We start from the raw sequence: 16,925 nt of genomic DNA on the forward strand, positions 1-16,925 counted from the left end.
CGTCTACTAGTAGTTAAAAGCGTTAAAAGTTAAAAGTAGTTAAAAGTTAGTTTAAAAGCAAGTTAAAAACTAGTAGAATAACTTTTTAGTTTGATTTCAGACTCGTCAATAAAGTAGTCGTCAGTTTATACGTTATCCACTGCGACCCATTGCTGTGAGAGTCTTTGTTATTGAGTAGTTGTTATTGATCCAACTAAGTCAGTCTATTAAGCAATTCGTGCATTTTTTTTACCATGACATTTTTCAAACCACATATTTTAAGCTTAAATATGTTTGGAGTCAAACATAATCCTTCAAGACTGATCAAAATTATCTAGACTGATAATTATATAGAATTATATCTTAACCACATTGTTTTACTATTAAGACTTCCTCTGCAGTTTAATTTTTAAACATTTGCCCTTTATTTGCCCATATATGATTTATACTCTACAGATAAAAGGAGATGAAAAAATAAAAATTCGTATTCAGTTATAGCATGTATTGTCTGAAGTATAACATAAATTTTTTTCCTAATCGGCTCTACATCTTCACGTGAATCACTCAATATCTTGTTGGCATTCTACTCATCGTCTTCTTCAGCTCCAGGACACTGAAATATATCGTCTTTTTGAGCTTCAAGATATGTGCACATTATGTGTAAAATATTTTACAAATATTACAGCCATTTTATTAGCTGTATACTCTTGTATACCTTGCATACATTTTGGAGGAAAATACCGTTAGAACTACTAACTGCAAGACATGCAGCGTCGAAGCTTGGCTGGCTATTGATCTTTAGTACTCAGTTCTGACAAGGAAGCAGTTTTAAAAAATCTTAAGAATCATTACAGAAATAAATGTTGATTCAGTCTTTGTGTGGATAGTTATACACGCAATTTAAAAAGGCGAAAGTTTGAACATCGGAAAAACTCTTCATTGCAAGTTTTAAAATTGTATAAAGATGAATTTATGAATTGAAACCACTTTTTAAACTTTTTGTATTTAAAAGTAATGCAATTATTATTCCTTTGAAATAAAAATAATAGAATCTGCTGTTGTATAGAATAATAAACACGCTATTTTAACTTACAACTCTTTTCATAAATAATAAACAAGTTATTTGTTACAATGTCTTAAAATATCGAAGTAAATATTTTTACAATGGTATAAATATGTAGCTAATAAAATATTACGGCACACTCAAACATAGTTACTCACCAATCCATGGCATCCAGGTCCCGCTACATGAGCAGCTTGAGCCATCCCTGTAAAAATTAAAAAATATATTTTTTTGATGGCTTATTAAGACACCTAAAAAGAGGAATCTCTTCTCTAACAATGCATTACTCTGAACCAAGTCTGATTTTCACAGATATAAAATAATTCTTTGCAACAAAATCAAATAAAGAATCTAATGGCATTTCAATAAAACCATATAACTGATTGAGAAGAGGTGAAATTAAGATTAATCATAGCCTTTTACATAAATGACTTATAGACAAATTGTATTCCCCAAATTGATTGTTTTTTTTTCATTAAACATTGAAAATAGATTTTAGGATATATTGTACAGTATATGTTTGGATTGTTATCCACAGTTTACGAGCAAGGGAGGGCCATGTAGCACTAACCAATGAATACAGCTAACTTTGCCTGTATAAATATACTATTTTTATTATATATTATTTTTCATTTCATTTCGACCAAATGTTAACCGGTGTTGTCAATACTCTAGTTTTTTTGTTTTATTAGTAAAGAAATAATGATCTTTTGTTGAAAAACCAAAGCTTTTAGAATGCATGGTCAACTTGACAAATGAAAATAAAAACCAGTGTGATGTAAGCCTTAACCTATTATTCATTTAACTTAGACAAAATATAGCTGTAAGGCATATTTCTACCACTTTTTTTACACACACAACTAAATTTAGATTTGTTCACGTAAGCTGATACGTTAATTTTATATAGATTGGCAAATGATAATATTGACAGTATCAAACAACAATAATTACCTGAGAAGACACAGACAGCAGCGATAGCAGCAACAACAATCTTGACGAGAGACATTATGATGTTCTTTCTGAAACAAGTCATGTTGTATCTGTCAATGAACAATCTAATAATACCTGTTTTGAATAATGGTTTAAAAACAAACGTAGTTTTAAATGTGTTTGGTTAGCATTAACAATACAACCTGATATTATGCTGACGAGTATATTATTGTGATGCAAAATAAAATATATGTTTTTAAAAGGTTTCTGATTGTTTTTTGATGGACAAAATAATACAAATTGGGCCGGTTATTAATGATGAACTCGCATAAGCACAATAAGCTATTATAAAAGTTAAGGGGACTATTTAATTAAAGTTTTATTATATTAGTTAAAAGATGATAACTTACCTTACGAAGTGATGTAACAGTTGTGGTTTAAACGTCGTCTTATATAGTAAGAGCTGATCATTTTTTCATGTAAACTAACAATTCATATTGCTTTTGATATTGACACATGTGACTACTCACTATTGAAAGGATGACGTTACACGTAAAGAAACGATCTCAAACAATGAGGTATGTTTTGTGAACTCATTTCGTCTTGACGAACGCCATTTGGAGGAAAGATACGTATGTACGTTCTATGTGTTAAACATGACACTTAAACAGGCAAATATTAATATGTTCTGAAATTAGTTAATTAAAACTTGGACTACGGCATCCCACAACCACGCTCATCAACTCATACTATGATGAGTAGATTTTAGTAAAAGTGTATGAACTAATTTAACTTATGAAATTGTTTTGTGGTTACATAGTACAAGTTTGAATCAAATAATCGCTGAAAATGTAATATATAGAGTATCAAAAATTATGATTATCAAAAATAACTTCCTTCTGCATGTTTGTTAATAGTACAAGTTTAAATCAAAAATAATCTCTAAACATACTATAATATATGAAGGTTCAAAAATTATGATTATCAAAAACTACTTCTTTCTGTACGTTTAATAATAGTTATTCTATTGTAATAATGTAGAACAATTGTTTTACCAATATTTTATTTAATTTTATTTTCACTAGGCCTTTCACCATCATTAGGCGCATCACAAAAAGTTTTTTATTACACTTTTGAATAACTGTTTTTAAAAACAGATTTAGTTCTTGTAGATGAGTAATTGTTTTACATAAGATAATAATTTATAATGGTTCTAACAAGTAAGTATTACGTTTTATGATAACTCTTTACTATTGTTGGTCATTATAAACGTGGTTTATTCCCTGAAATGTAAGAATTTGTACCTTTGGAATGTTGTGTAATGTTTCTTAAAACTCTTTTAATGTAAGATTTATGTACGATTTAAAAAAATATTTACAATATTTTTAAGGAAATCTTCGTAAATTGGCATAGACTTGTTTCAACATCAAAGATAAATGTTTTACTACCTATTTGCATGTACTTTTTTTCATTTAAATATAAATGGGGTTTTTAAATTAATTGGGATTCTGTGTACACAATTGTATAAAAATATTCAAACCATAGAGGAATAGAAAAAGTAAATTATACATAATTCGTAGCCTTAATTGTGTTACTTAACGATGAGTTAGGGCAGTATATTCATGTTTTTTACTTATTTAACTTCATTCATAGTAAAGGAAACGTCTCTATTTTACTGATTTCACCTATATAACCCTTTCTGAACCCAAACTATATTTAAAAACTTAATTGCAATATTAACTAGTACACGAAACATTAAGAGAGTAATTGAAACGCAACCAAAAATTTAAGTGAGAATTTGTTTTTAAGTTCACACTAAAATGAAAAAATGTATACTTATGTATTGTACTATTGTGTTGTGTGTTTATTGTACAATTCTAATTTATTTTCTTCGTAACGAACACCTATCATTAAGCACAATCTTATTACATTTTCTGTAGTATCAGCACAATCTAAAAAGCCAGACGTGACAATGTTGCCAACATATCTGACTGTTTTTTTCTCATAGACTTACTGTTAATAAAAATAATATTTATTTATATTACTGGTTTGTATTGTTCTAAAATATGTTTAGGTATGACGTGTACATCGCTTGTGTTTGAAGGGATAGAATAGAAATGGTTTTTTATATAGTAAAAACAATTAATAATTCAAAGAATATTGTAGTAGTAATAGAGTGTTGACTATTAATCCTTCGCCTGTTTTGAATTACGGTTTAAAAACTAAAAGAAACAATGTTTAATAGCCTTCCATTCTATAATCCCACAAAAATCCTCCAAAATAGATCACACCTCTCCTCACCATCCCAAAGACCACAAATCTTCAATAGTTTATATTTATTTTTGCCTTCTTGAATGAGTGTAATAGACGTCATTTTGTAATGCCCTATCGTGGGGGTTACTGTATGAATATAAGCTTTCTCTGTTACCAAAATTTAACACAACTAAAAACTCGTTCATATTTCTTGTTTTTTAAAGTAGAATAATAACCGTCAAGAACTAGTTTCAATGAGTATATTATTTACTCCAGCTTAACTATGTTTATACAGGGTGTTTTTTTTTTGCACAACCCGATTTTTCAAGTACCGAAAGACCCATTTTAATGTCGAAACAAGCTCATACGTTGGTACCATTTTTTATTCAGTTAATTTATTGCCAATATGTTTATATACATTGTTACTATAATTTTTTGTGATATTAGGAACTTATTATAAATAAGACTCAACATGGTGATTTCAAATGCTCAAAAAGTATGTACTGTACATTAAGTAAATCATTGTTTTAATGCCAAGATAGGTGATTCCAATACCTAAAAAATCTACTGTTTATATAATTGTTAAAAATTAAGCAAATGTGAAAATTAAAAATAAAAACTAAAACACATAATTTATTTAATCTGCAAAAATACCAAGCTGAGTCTTATTTGCAATACATAATTAATAACACTAAACCTTGTACATTGCCACGAAGTAAAGAAAACAGTGATACCAACATAAGCTGTTTTTATGTCTCATGATAGTCGTAGTTATTTGAGGTGCATTAAAAAAACTCCCTGTAGTTATTTTAAATATGCTGCGTATACAAATCACCCTTCTGATCCTAAATGATACAGTACAATAAGCCTCTCAACTAGCATGGTCATAGACGCAGCAGTAAATCTACTACAGATACAAGATTGCAATGTTATACTAAATAAAAGCATCTAGTATATTTTGCCATTATTTCTATCACATTGAAAATCTTTGAACGTAAAAACTATAAATTTAACTTAACAGACATGATATTTTGGTAGTGATAAGAACACAGCAAACTGTTGTTACTCAAGGTAATATGACATTATCACAAGAATGAGTCTAGCGTAGGCAGACATTGTGATGAAACACAAATATTGTGCGTCTCTTGTAATGTATATTTCTACGAACAGAGTTATCAGAAACGTTTACTCCCAAACATAGTGAGAATAACAAACTATGATATATTTATTTTTTATGTCTTTGAAATCCTGTGTCCAAAATGAATATCTGTTATTTACACCTTGTCTATTGAAAACTGAGAAACAATATTAATCCCGAAACCGGTTAAAGTTTGGTATTAAAATATGTTGATAATTCAATCTCAATAAAAATACAGCATTCGTCTGAACGCCTTCCTAATACATTCAATACATTTGTTCAATCCAGTTGGAGAAAACGTTACATGATTAAATTTATTGTGTAGATTAGAATTACATGGCTCAGATATAGGGTAGAATAAATCTCATAAAACATGTTATACAACAGTTCACCCAACTGATGTCTTAAAAAAAAACCTCTCAAGCGAGATACATTCAAATAATCAAGTTTGTTTCCAGCGTTCCATTGTATGAAGTTTATGTTTTTTATTTGTATTTTCAATAACACCTACTAATGACATTGTTTGTTTATGTCTTTGTTTTAAGACAAGGTTCTTAAGTTATTTAGCTGCAGTGATCATTGGTGTTGAATGTAAATTCTTTACTCTGACATCAGACCAGAGGCCGAACATCTGCTCAAAGCTGTCTCTGGGACGCAACTGATTGCACAAAGGTCGTCGAAATGTTATCCATCTTACTGTGTATTATATTATATTACATTTCTTGTCCTTTGTCACGGTTTATAAACATAGGATTACTCATTCAGTTTTATATTATAGCTATATACTAGTAAACTTCAATAATAAGAATTTTGTGGAACAAGATACTATTATTATTATTGATGATCTCTATTTTTATAACTGAACGTTTGACACAACTAAGTGTAAATTAAATTTTCTCTTAAAAATTTTCAAACTTTGTGTTTCTATTTGATATTAAAGCAATTATATTTCCATACACTTTTATAAGCTCTCTTTTGGAATTATTATAAAGTTAAAGTGCTCGAATCATATCATTACTACGACATTAAAGTGTTTGTAGGATAATGGTGATAAAGAAATGTGTAAATTATTAGTTAGATAATATTAAATTAAAATGACTGTTTTGTTTACCCTGGTTTCTAGCAATAAGCGTACTCGTTAAACATAAAGTTATTGAGTTGTTAACTTAAAAAACATTCAGCTATTATTTAGCTTTAAACTTCTATAAATGGTCTAAATACTCAATGCCTTCACAAATTTTCATATTAATTGTAAAATTTAAAGGGCTAACCTTAATTATTTTAACATGTAGAATACTATTCACATATGTATTTAAATGATTCAGGGTATTTGATATTTAACACGGGCAATAATTATAAAATTTATGTTAATTCAAAATTAGGTTTATAGGGTTACATATATTGAAACAGTATTAAAATATGAAGGTCTGAGCTGGGAGAAGATTGACAAAGTGTTTTACAAGAACGAATATTTTTCAATTAAAATGCAAAGCTGACTCAATGAAACATTTGCGAACTCTTAGTCAATGTGTCTGACTTGTAAATAAGAGTTTCACCTTGAATTAGCAAATAGGAATTTTCCAAAAACACGATATTTTTGTATTGCTAAACATGATCATGAAATTAGGAAGGATCATTTTTAGCAATTTTTTAGTACTTTAGGAGAGGCTAAATCAAGCAAAAATATAATAACACCAACGATTGTAATATTACTCATCGAATGTAGTGATTGATTGATGTACTGACAAGTCGACGTCGGCTCAGCTGTGACCAGGATTGATGATTTTACATTTACACAAATGTAGCCAGGACATATGTGTGACGTCATACATTCATAAACAACACCACTTCACTGATTGCCTCTCGTCATAAAACCTCGCATATGGAACTGCTTCCCTGAAAAATAATCTCTGTGTAACCTTAAAATGTGTTACTAACTGTTAGTAGGTATGTTTTTGTAGTCTTTTGTTTCGTACAGGTCTCTATTACACATAGGTGTTGTTATGTCTTTAGGAAAAATTATAAGTTGTACTTATCAATTCATATAAACTATTTTCTTCATGTTTGTTTTTATACTTTTATGAAAGCAAAGATATTTGTTTTTAATTTAGACATATCATATGCTAAACTTTAGATTCATTTGAGATATAGGGTATTAATAGTCAAGGTTTAATAAAATTTCATAAAAAAGAACACTGCTATATCATCTCATAAGGTTATATAAACTAAACTAAACCAACCAGTTGTTTGTGGATTGCTAGTTTTCTTTTTGCTAAAGCAAATTTAACCGATCCCAAAAGTACATGTAAGTTAATTGATATCATGCCATAAGGCCATGGAATAATGTTGGTAGTTTTTGATGAAATAGAGCGCTGTTGTTACTAAAAGTAAATTCACAATATCACAACACAGCGCCTGAAGTAGTGAGACATTGTGATGAAACACAAATATTGCGCGCCTCTTGTGTGTGATCCTATGAACAGAGACACCGTAAACTACACTGTTATGTTGGTGTCTAGAGAATACAATATAACGAAGAGTTACAAATACGTAAATTTTTACAATAATTAAAGTTACAAGGCGTTGAGCAACGATTTGAGCAAAGCATAAATCAATAGTGGTGTGATAATCTTTATAAAAAGTACATAACACTTAAAATACTTTATTACCTTATAAATCGTTTTTATTGATGTACATACAATATTCCAATCGCTATTTTATTGTAATAGCGAATATATTAATGAAGCTAGCTACAAAATGGACACAATTTGAACATCATCAATTATTGTTGGTATTTTTAGATTGCCAATTTGACTTCTCAATCTGCCCTGGCGTTCCCTGTTTTAGTAACGGTGGCTAGGCAATGCTTTGGACGCCACCATTTGTTTCACAACTTCCAAGTTCTTTTTACCATATTATATACACATAATAATACATTCATGTTGAAAGTTGTAAACAAACTACGCAGTGTAACAACTCTATAGCATTTTTTTATCACATTGGAAAGGTTTCATAAAATATTTAATTGTCAGTGAACCAGTTGCTACCACCAATCTCTCAAGTTGCGGTATCTATTGAACAGAAAACAAAAGCGTTGTGGGATTTCTGGCTTTGTTGGTTAACGCATGTTTCACGAATATAAAATTACAATCAAATTTAAAAATATCATCTGGTTCACAGGTCTCTCTATTTATGAGTTAATTAAAATATAATAGGAATCTGTAAAACAGATCAAAGATATATTAGAGCAGATTTTAATCCTTTTACTCACGACCTTTCAAAAACGTAAAGGTTAAATGTTTCAATAATCGCTGTGCATCAAATGTTGACTTGAAGTCCCGATAAATAATCACGTTACTTCAAAATAAAAAAGGGTTTAAAAACCACTGGTAATTTTTTAATTTAAATTCAGTGCTTCCTCAATGCAAAAAAGTTGGATTCTTTGTCAACGTGTCTGACTTGAATGTAAATCGGTTTTACACCTGGATTTAGTTTAAACAAGTATTGTCTTTTTGTTAACAGAACCAGGTGGCATAACGTAAAATTGTAAACCTATATAAATTGTATCGTTTATTTTAATTAGACACATGATTTTCTATGATAAATCTGCATTAGGTTAATTTATTCCCTAAATTTCCAACAATTTATTGATTCCCCTTCAATCGAAAGTCACAAGTAGCAACTTCTTGTTGAAATGACTTTCATCCAGGACGTAATATTTCAAACGTAGGCCTTATCTATACGTGCGTCATACATGGGATTAGTGATTTAGCTAAGGTAGCAGTCTTGAATCAGTAATGACCAACAACAGATAGTATCAGCACAGCTGAGGCAGTTAACTCAGCGAGATCGTCTACGTCCGAGGTGCTGATGTACTAAACTTCAACATTAGCGTCTGGATCAGCAACTATCCTCTGGTAAGGCAGGTAATCCTCTGGTAGATGGAAGGTTTAATGGTCCCTTTAAATGGATATTTTGTGTCTCCGAGTACAACAAGCTTAAGTGGATATTGGTCTTGATCAGCTGTCTTTGATCATTGTGCTTACGATAAATAGTTCTGACTGATGAAACAGCTGGCTTTATTCAAAAACAAAGCTACACAAGGCTTTACAGTCCATCGTCATTTTACTCGAATGTATTTTGAAAGAAGCAGGTTTATATTCTTTGGCAATTGCCTACAAATATTTTTTAACAATATAAACCATTAACGTAAAAAAAAAAACAGTAAGCCTATGAGAAAAGTCAGTCATTGTAATAGCTTAGATAGCTAACATTGTAATCGCTTTAATATTTCTTTCACTGGGGTTTTTGGTGTTTATATGCAAGAATATACATATAAGGGGTTTATATACATATAATATGTATATAGACATATATTAAGAACCATATAAAATTATTTTTCATGACTAAATGCTGGTATAGTGTTTTGAGACATGACCGTTAAAGTGATACGTAATCACGGTTACAATATTTGTATTCGTTTAGAGGGTTAAAAAATTATTCTATCCAATTTACTTAATATCTAATTATTATTAATTACTACTAATTACTATCTATTACTTAGCCCATAAATATGTAGTGACGTCCAATTTGTGTTGTCTTTCATTCCCTTTTTATTTTTAAAGTGACGGTTAAATCTTTTAGGTTTACAATTCAATAAAATAGTAATGAAATTATTATAATCCATACCTTTACAGTTTGTAATGAACTTATTTTAAGTTTGTATTAAATTTGCACGTACGAGTATTTCGAGACTAAGCCATATTGCAAACATGCAAAACACCCGTCTTAGAGATTAGTAGGGCCTATAAGGGTAGCAAACTTTAATTATGTTTTAAGTGGCGTTTCAAAAGCTTAATTTTGGGAGATAAAGTTTAAAAAGTTAAGTACATATTCTTGATAAGCACCGTCTATATCAATCTTGAAGCTAAAAACTAGAAGAACTTTTTAGTTTGATTTCAGAATCGTCATAAAATTAGTCGTCAGTTTATACGTCATCACCTGCAACCCATTGCTGTGCGAGTCTTTGTTATTGAGAAGCTGTTATTGATCCAACTAAGTCAGTCTATTAAGCAATTCGTGCATTTTTTACCATGACATTTTTCAAACCACTTATTTTAAGCTTAAATATGTTTGGAGTCAAACATAATCAAACATACACAGATCTATTGACCACCCCCCACCCCCCCCATATTGATGGATATTGTTTATCCTTCAATATTCATCAATATTATCTAGATTTATAATGATATATAATTATATATCTTGACCATATTGTTTTACTATTAAGAATGCCTCTGCAGTTTAATTTTAAGATATTTGTCCTTTATTTACCTATATGCCATTTATACCCTACAGATAAAAGAAGAAGAAAAAGTCAGAGTTCATATTAGGTTATAGCATGTATTGTCTCAAGTATATCATTTATTATTTTTCAAATCGGCTCTACATCTTCACGTTAATCGCTCGATGTCTCACTTGGCAATCTACTGATTGTCTTCTTCAACTCCAGGACACTGAAATATATAGTCTTTTTGAGCTTCAAGACATGTGCACATTATGTGTAAAATATTTTACAAATATTACAGCCATTTTATTAGCTGTATACTATCGTATACCTTGCATACATTTTGGAAGGAAATACCGTTAGAACTACTAACTGCAAGACATGCAGCGTCGAAGCTTGGCTGGCTATTGATCTTTGGTACTCAGTTTTGACAAGGAAGCAGTTTTAAAAAATCTTAAAAATCTTTAAAAAATAGATGTTGATGCAGTATTTGTGTAGATAGTTAACAGTTATACACGCAATTTAAAAAGGAGAAAGTTTGAACTTCGGAAAAACTCTTCCATGCAAGTTTTAAAATTCTATAAAGATGGTTTTATGATTTAAAACCACTTTTTAAACCTTTTTTGTATTTAAAAGAAAAATGTATTTATATTCCTTTGAAATAAAATATACTAGAATCTGCTGTTGTATAGAATAATAAACACGCTTTTTTTATTTTAACTTACAACTCTTTTCACGAATAATAAACAATTTATTTCTTATAACGTCTAAAAAAATCAAAGGGAATATTTTTACAATGTTTATCTAGCTACAAAATAATATGGCACACTCAAACATAGTTACTCACCATTCCTTCACATCTATATTGAATCCCTCCATGGCCTGCTTGAGCCATTCCTGAAAATAAAAATATAAAACAATGTTTTAAGAGCAAACACTTATTTAGAAACCTGTGAGGTGTTTATGTCGGGTAGGGCACCTATCGTAAACTTACCTCCGATTTGCTCGGACAGCTCGAGTAGTCCAGGGTCTCGCTGACAATCCTCGTCGCTCGCTTCCCACTTCTGGATCTTCGTAGATGTTAATGTCGCGCCGATCTGCTAGTACACAAGTACACACTGTGTACCTCGGCACGTCGACGCACCGTACACGAGTTGCTATTAAGGAATACACTAACTATAGTTACTCCTATAACTTGGTGTCAGCACAGCGACGCGCTGACAAGGCCAAGTCTAAGCTAACTACTAGGGCTGATAGATAAATAGACGACGAATAATGAAATAAAACAAAACGTAGAAGGCACCTAGGTCAATTCTTCTTGGCTTTAAGGAAAATAAATAAAAACTCCTGATTACAATAAAACAAAACCACTTTGGATGACTAAAAGTCGGCGTATGTGACTGCGACACTACACTCGCAGCGTCGGTCGATAAACTACGTTATTCTATAATAAACTACGATAAACGTCCTAGAATAGCCAAATAAATAACGCAATTTCCCTCGCCAAAGTGGATACGGGGATGAATACAACGTATACGCTAGCTATATACAGTGTACTTACGTAACACGACACTTCTAGATTTACATCCGGGTTACTCTCGCCTTCGTCCGGATACCTTATTATTTGGTTCGCTCGCACGGCCTAAGGAGGGTTGGTTGGTGTGCGCGAACCTAACGCTCGACGCCGACTGTCTAAGAACTGTCCACTGTCCGCCGGTCTCGGCTTCTCCCCACCACGTCTACGTCAGCGCCCCGAGGTCGCGGCGGTCAAGTCACGAACTAGGAGCCTTGACAAGTGGACAACTGGACATGTTTATTCCCGATAATTGTTGTCGAGCGCACTCTAGCACTTCGTGGTCTTTAAATAATTAAAACGAACCCCCCTATAAAATGTGACCATTACACCCCCTTTTCACTTTGGCGAGGAAAAAAACGAACAAAAAAAAATACCTCCTGCCTACAGGTATCTTCGCTCGTACAAACGCTTCTTCTAGTGGGCGAGGCGACAAACCATCGCCGCACCCAACGCTCGGCCCTTCTTCTCTGGCGGGGAGAACGCTCTCCTCTCACGCCTATGCAAAAGAGAAGTATCGACCTGTTTGCCAAAGTTAGATGTCAATCTACGATTTGGCTGAGTTGTATCGCACAACCTCAGGAAACCGTTCCTACGCTTGACATGGATATCACTCGGCGACGACCGATTATCCTTTCGACTTGCAACGGACATTTGGCGCTCGTTTTTAAGAGCACCCATCCTCCTTCTCTGATCGCGACTATCACTGTCCGTATCCTTCCGACCGTTCAACCGAAATAGCTTGCCGCTACGAATAATGTATTTATCGAAACTCCCGGGATTAACATTCACCTTGGTCCAAAGTTTATCGTACCATCTGTCTGTACCACCAGATCGTTTATTCAACCTTTCTGGATCACTCCCTGGTGTTTTAGCGTCCGAGTTAACGCATACTTGAAGGGGACACACCGCTGTCTCGATGGAGGTATACTCGGCGACACCTTCTGCCGGTCGCGATAACGCACCAGCCACATTGTTGGCGGTACCTGTCTGGTACTGAGCCTCAACACCGTGCCGTTCGTTCACTACATCAGCCGCGTCCGGTCTCGTATTCTCTACCTCCACGTGGTATGTCACCAAGTTCAGTCGCTCTAAGCTATCGATCCCGAGAACTATGTCACTGGTAAGCGAGGGAAGATACAGAGCATGGAACTCTTCCATTCGTCCTGTCAATAGACCTTTGAAGTGATAGGACTCGTGCGACTTCGAATAACTACCGTTGGCGAGTCTCACTACCATAGGAGTCAAAACAGACATAATTCCAGACTGTTCCAAGTGACGTGCCACCGCCGTGCCGATCAACGTGACTACGGCACCTGTATCTATTAGCGCGGCGAACTCTCGACCTGCTATCGTCACTGATACGTGCGGTCGTCTGTCGTTGGCCTGAATCTGAGCGTTGTCGGTTTCCGGGAATTGCTTCATTTTCTCTAACCAAGCGCACCAGTCCGGGGAGGTCTTCGTAGAAGGTACTACTGAGGATTCAGGCGACCTCATTTGGTATTTTCCTCGACACCGACAATCGTGGGTTCGGATACCCACCTTTTTACAATAGAAACACTTTAGAGATCTGGGCATACGGCAGTCACGAAACATGTGACCTTTCTTGTCACAGTTCCAACATGTGATAGCAGATTTTTCTCTCATGTTATTCGGCCATCGCGGAACTGCATTGTTTTCTCGGGGTGAACCTCCGCGCTCACGCTCCGAGTTACGTCGTGGTTTTGTAGATGACGAAGTCCTCGTAAAATTACCCGTCCGGGGGTTCGGAGATTTCTCTCGTGACCTACGTGGTCTTGCCTCTGACCGGAAGCCTACGCGCTTCTCGGTTAATCGTCCCGTCACGCCGTTCGATGACTGACACTCGCCAATCGTCGAAACTCCGAAATCATCTCCTGATTTATTATCGCGTCCGCGTCTCGGGTGATAAGCCGTTTCGGGGACCAACGCTGCCGACGGAGGGGGAGGGGGACGGAAAAGAGATTTTTCCCTAAAATAGCTCTCAACGTGTTCCGCTTGTCTGAGCATTTCGTCGACCGAGAAAAAATCGTGTCTCCTCATCGTCAACTTATATTCGGGTCTCATATTCGTATACAAAATATTCAATTGTTCGTGGAGACTGAGGGTTCCCTTGCGTCGCATGAGAGTAGTTAAAGCCACAACAAAGTTTCTAAAAGCTTCGTTGTCACCTTGAGTCCGACGCCGAATTTCTTCGTCTAGATTTCGCTGGTATCCCGGTGGTAGGAATTGTAGTTCGAAACTCGATCTAAATGACTCATAATTATGCCAGGAGTCTTTATAGTTTCGATACCACAACAGTGCATTACTATGTAGTAGCTCGGGGAGTGCTCGTATAATATCGTTCTTATTTATTTCGTAGGCCTCCATAAGCTCTTCCAGGCGTTCCAAGAAAGAAACGGGGTCCTTTGAGCCGTCAAAACGAACGTTCCACTTTCGAACTAAATTACACAACGCCGAGACGTCAACGCCAACCTTACGAATTACGTTCGAATTTTCGTGACACGAAGGCAAACCACTACTGAATCCGTGATTCACGCTTGCCTGTGTAGCAATACCTAGTTGTTCGCTCGCGAACCCACCGTACGGTCGCTGACCGGTACCGGACACCGTAGGTCGATGAATCGAATCTGTAGAGTGGGAGGTGTCGAAAGCATAGTTAACACTTGGTCTGGTTAGTGTACTATACACTAACCCCTCGGAATTTGTAAAACGATCTGATTGTGTCATATTGACTGGATAATTACTAGCCTGATTGTTGGCCTGATTGTTATCAGCGCGCATTGTTAGGCTTGATAACGAACGACAAACGTCCTCAAAGTTGGTTCCTGGAGGCAAACCAACTATCTCCCGTACTCTGTCAAGTTCCGCACTTCGTATGTCACTGGCACCTGGTCGCGAGTCGACATATCCCGTGTCATAGCCGAGTGGAAGTGCAGTCGCACCGTCCACGCTATCATTCACGTCCTTACCGTACACTGCTCGGGGAATGCCATGTTTCCAAAATTTACAAAAAGATTTTCGAAGTTCCTCGACTGTCCCCATATTCGGCAAACCGTATCGACTCATTTCGTAACGAAGTTCATCCTTGGTTAACGTGTGAATCCACCCAATTCGCGGGTCATCCTCTGAGGGACTCTTAGACGTCAACGTACGATCAGTCGTAGTAAGTAAATTTAAAGTCGTTGGTACCATTAACTGTGTCGTCGTTGTACCTACTTGAGGCTGAGTAGCCTCTGCGGTCGTAGCGGGAAAACTTAAAGTCGATGGCACAGTTGGTTGTGAAATAGTTTGTGCTACTTGAGCTTGTAAAGACCCGGCAGTTGTAGTCGTCGTAGTCGAGGTCGATTCAGTCACCGCTCTGACCGTTTTAGGCGTAGTTTTCGCGCTAACACTCGATCCTACCATTTTCGCTTTTTCTTATATTCCAAAGAAAAAAAACCACTACGATATCGATTTTACCGTTCGGGCGCCAATATGTGAAGCACGTATGAATATTACGATAATAACGAAACTTTCAATGTCCCTGTTCGGGCGCCACTTTGTGAGGTGTTTATGTCGGGTAGGGCACCTATCGTAAACTTACCTCCGATTTGCTCGGACAGCTCGAGTAGTCCAGGGTCTCGCTGACAATCCTCGTCGCTCGCTTCCCACTTCTGGATCTTCGTAGATGTTAATGTCGCGCCGATCTGCTAGTACACAAGTACACACTGTGTACCTCGGCACGTCGACGCACCGTACACGAGTTGCTATTAAGGAATACACTAACTATAGTTACTCCTATAACTTGGTGTCAGCACAGCGACGCGCTGACAAGGCCAAGTCTAAGCTAACTACTAGGGCTGATAGATAAATAGACGACGAATAATGAAATAAAACAAAACGTAGAAGGCACCTAGGTCAATTCTTCTTGGCTTTAAGGAAAATAAATAAAAACTCCTGATTACAATAAAACAAAACCACTTTGGATGACTAAAAGTCGGCGTATGTGACTGCGACACTACACTCGCAGCGTCGGTCGATAAACTACGTTATTCTATAATAAACTACGATAAACGTCCTAGAATAGCCAAATAAATAACGCAATTTCCCTCGCCAAAGTGGATACGGGGATGAATACAACGTATACGCTAGCTATATACAGTGTACTTACGTAACACGACACTTCTAGATTTACATCCGGGTTACTCTCGCCTTCGTCCGGATACCTTGTTATTTGGTTCGCTCGCACGGCCTAAGGAGGGTTGGTTGGTGTGCGCGAACCTAACGCTCGACGCCGACTGTCTAAGAACTGTCCACTGTCCGCCGGTCTCGGCTTCTCCCCACCACGTCTACGTCAGCGCCCCGAGGTCGCGGCGGTCAAGTCACGAACTAGGAGCCTTGACAAGTGGACAACTGGACATGTTTATTCCCGATAATTGTTGTCGAGCGCACTCTAGCACTTCGTGGTCTTTAAATAATTAAAACGAACCCCCCTATAAAATGTGACCATTACAAACCTATAAAAAAGGAATCTCTTCTCTAACAAATTATATTTTACACAGCCGATAAAAAATTTATATCTCCCCTTTATCTTTTGAAAACCATTAACAGTTTTGGCGACAATTTAAGTTTTTTACTCGATATCGCGTTATAAATGCATTACTCTGTACTAAGTCTGATTTTCACAGATATAAAACAACTC

At 35.1% G+C, this 16,925-nt stretch overlaps 1 long non-coding RNA gene across 1 annotated transcript; it reads right to left on the minus strand.

Annotated features, from left to right (window-relative positions):
• Window positions 1-466: 466 nt before the first annotated feature.
• Window positions 467-2,063, minus strand: LOC129000164 (uncharacterized). Its single transcript, XR_008491349.1, has 3 exons — window positions 1,994-2,063; window positions 1,201-1,247; window positions 467-592 (listed from the first exon to the last, which is right to left on the minus strand). It is a non-coding gene; the product is annotated as an uncharacterized LOC129000164 (long non-coding RNA).
• Between the last annotated feature and the right edge of the window lie 14,862 nt (window positions 2,064-16,925).

The sequence above is a fragment of the Macrosteles quadrilineatus genome, unplaced genomic scaffold (assembly GCF_028750875.1).
Source record: "Macrosteles quadrilineatus isolate MER2022 unplaced genomic scaffold, UCM_ALF_1.0 Scaffold_8__2_contigs__length_117827958, whole genome shotgun sequence".
Lineage (NCBI taxonomy): Eukaryota > Metazoa > Arthropoda > Insecta > Hemiptera > Cicadellidae > Macrosteles > Macrosteles quadrilineatus.